Genomic DNA, 3,463 nt, shown 5'->3' with positions numbered 1-3,463 from the left:
GCAAGAGAGAGACTTTATGTGGGATGATTTCTAACATTGAAGATGGTGACGATGGCTTCCTTACATGTTTTAGGTTTGGTGCCAAGTGCTCACTGACTTTTCTTTGGATTTTGCAATTGTCCCCTTGTCCCTGTATCTTAGAGTGGTTACACCACACATACATTCCTGGACAGTAGGAAAATGCACTCTGGGTTGTTTGCAGTACTTTCGAACAATCACAATGAAGGTAACTGTTCACACAATACAGTAACTTGAGCTATTTAACTTAGCTTGATAAATGGTTAAATGTTATTTGCTCTTTCCCGTTTGACGTGTCGTAATTATATCATCCAAAGCTATCTCACACATAGAAATGTCATAGACATATTCTTTGTAAATCTTTCCCTGAAAAAACCAAGCAGACCTGCTTTATTGCATGATCCAAATTGTTTTCTTATCTTGCCATTTTCAGCATGTAGCTTGGTAGCTTGTAGTTTGTTGTTGTTTACCGAAGCAAAGGGATTTTGAGAAGGGCAACACACGGAGAGCGGAAGGGGAGGGATGCGTCGGATGTCAGCTAATTATCCTTGAAATGTAGTTCCGTTGCTCTTGGTCAAATTACCCATCATGTGAGCAGGATGTAAATGGCTTCTCGGTAGAGTAAAAGTGATATTTTTGCCAGAAAAATTGTTTTCCATACTTCTGTGTTGAAGTGGGCTCGGGTGTCAGGGCAGCAGACACTTTACAATCCTCCAACTCCCACAATCAGTCAACAGAGGCAGAGACAAACATTATTAAATGCTGAAAATTACATTTTTTTGTCTTCATGTGTAAAACAGATCAGGGTTGTGTGTGTGTGTGTGTGTGTGTGTGTGTGTGTTAGCTGCAGATTGCATTAGAGTGTGTCTTTTTCTTTTACAGAGTTACCAAGCTAAAACTAGTGTTTTGCCAGTGTGTGTGGAGTGTATATCTTAGTGTGTGGCTGCTACGAATATATATTAGACACCTGAGCTCAGTCAAATATCTTGTTCTTTATCCAAAAATACGTATGAAAACAAGCTAAAGAAGTGTATGCACAAAATCATCTGTGACAGCTTTTGTTACACCGATTCTGCTCACACACACACGTGTCTTTTTGACATTGCTGTCGGTGCATGTTGGTAGGTGAGACGTGCTACGTCCTAGAATAGATATGAACTGTCATACAAATAAAAAATCTGATTCAAGCAGCGATTCAGAATTGAGCACAAAGGCCTGCGGTGGGACTGTAGCCGCTCAGTCGCCCTACATGTATATAAACAAACATAACAGGCTACGTTTTGGCAGCCTGGCGGTGAACCTAAGTTAGTGAGACCTAAATAAGGACAGACACATTTGAGGAGGAGCGAGAGATAAGAGACAAAAAGGATGGCGGTGCAAACTCCACATATTAGTGAGTAAAAGTCAAGTCAACTTTATTGTCAATTCTGCAATATGTGCCGGACATACAGAGCAACATATGTTTCTCTCAGACCCACGTTGCAAAAAGGACACATAAAATAAGTTTATTATAAAAGATAAGAAAGCTGTACATGTAAAGATAAAAAACAAGTAGTATGTACAAATAAGATAAAGAAAGATAAGTGATATAGACAACACAGTGATACATTCTAAATAGGGTTTTAAGGTAAGGCAAAATCAAGAGGGTGAGGCCCCATTTTCTTTATTCTTTAAAAAGAAATGCACACGCACAATGCAAAACACATTCCTGACAATGGTTCCACACTATTCTACTTATGTACGTAAGCAGCTGTAATGTGCCTGCAAAAGGCAGGAAAAGAAGGAAACTCTCAGCAAATATTAAGGTAACGAGTAACAATTCATTTTTCCAAATGTTAAAAAAGTAGGCTGTTCTGTTCTGAAGAATAAATGCATTTCATACACCTCAAGGATACACACAATTTGTTTGGTTGAAACCACTGAACACAACTTTTGTTTGTTCATGAGAAAACACTCTACAGGGCACCTTTTAAATACACTAGATGATGGAACCATTCTTAAAACATTTGCAACATTTTAATGACAACTTAAAACTTGTTTTGCCTCATTTCCCAGCCTTTGTTGTGATAATTTTATTTTTGAGCTTTGACCATTTAAGGACTGTTTCTGCTTTTCAAACTCTACATTGTGCCAATTGAAACGTCATTCATGTGCCAGTTTGCCACAGGAGAGTTTTTTAGGGTTTCCCAACTTTCAGGCTCTTTGCTAAAACCCAGCACATGTCACACCAATTATAGGAAGAGAAAGCTATGGAGTGAATAAAAACAATACAAATGTGGATTATAAAGTCTACCTCAGCACACAAGCTTTTCCACATTTCAGCAGTGACATTATAGACAACACAAAAGGCAATTTGCGTGCTTAAGTTGTCGTCAATTTGTCATATATCTTAAAACGCTGTCCACAAATGTTGTCCACATTGACATTCTTCTTTACTTTATGTCAAATCAAATAGCATCAAATAGTTAGCATCATAAATATGCGACTCGTAAACGTTACCGCAAACTTCATGGTAAAGGTCAGATATGGTCCCATCTGCCCTTTTTAGACCTAAAAACGTGACGAGTTTAATCGTATAATCGGTTTGAATAGCTCAAATTACAAACACATACCTCACAGTAAAAAACAGGAAGCAACAACATCTGGGTGGCCATAAAGGATAGATTGAAAGAAACCATAAAATGGTTCATATACTGTATATGTGAAGAGACTAATTGAAAACATGATCTATTGCAGGGAAACTATAAGTGCTTTGTTTTTGGTGAACACATGTTTAAACTTACACATTTTGGACTTGTGATGGCTTTTTGTTAAAAAAATGGGAAAATTCCCAGAGATAAAAAAAAATCTGCTTCCTCTGCCATGTGAAGACTCAGGGATGTCTAGACAGATCTGTGTTAACCTCCTGAGGTAACAGGTCATTGTTGCTGTGGAGAACATACTCACCAATCTTTTTTTCTAGTGGATTTCTGGTCAAATGTTATTTGTACTGAGATTTCAGATAAAATAGGCAGGCATTTCACGTTATTTTCATTTGTACCTGAGATACCAAGCTAACAGAAGAACCAATTACTTTATTTAAATTCCCCATTTGCTAGACTAAATGAATGCTTTGGATTTGTGTCTAATGTGGATACGTTGGTTCACCGTTTGGACTAAAAATGTTTGGATCAATCAAAACTTGTCCACAAGGATCACTTGCTCCCAAAGCTGGAAACGAGACTGATGAGAAGATGCTCTGTGACATCCTCGAGGGACGAATCCTGGAGCTGATCCACTGGCAGCCGAGCAGACACTGACTGAGTTTACAGGCTGAACAGCTGTTGGCAGCTTCTTTTTCACAGAGGGTCTTCTCTTTATCCTGCATTTAATCAAACACTGTAGGCCTGATGCACCGCACTACTGAGGTTAATGATCTTTAAGTGATCGTTTCCCTGTCTATTCT

The 3,463-nt window shown here is 38.4% G+C and overlaps 1 protein-coding gene across 1 annotated transcript in view; it reads left to right on the top strand.

Moving 5' to 3' along the window:
* The first annotated feature begins 1,308 nt into the window (after window positions 1-1,308).
* The window catches only part of LOC117944570 (UDP-glucuronosyltransferase 2A3-like), a 16,007-nt gene continuing 13,852 nt past the window's right edge, over window positions 1,309-3,463 (top strand). The window contains exon 1 of the mRNA XM_034871519.1: window positions 1,309-1,312. The gene's annotated coding sequence lies outside the window, so the exon portion shown is untranslated. The remainder of the gene's footprint in view (window positions 1,313-3,463) is intronic.

This window comes from Etheostoma cragini, chromosome 5 (genome assembly GCF_013103735.1).
Source record: "Etheostoma cragini isolate CJK2018 chromosome 5, CSU_Ecrag_1.0, whole genome shotgun sequence".
Lineage (NCBI taxonomy): Eukaryota > Metazoa > Chordata > Actinopteri > Perciformes > Percidae > Etheostoma > Etheostoma cragini.
Note: the sequence above shows the minus strand (reverse complement) of the source record. Positions and strands in the feature narration are given on the sequence as shown.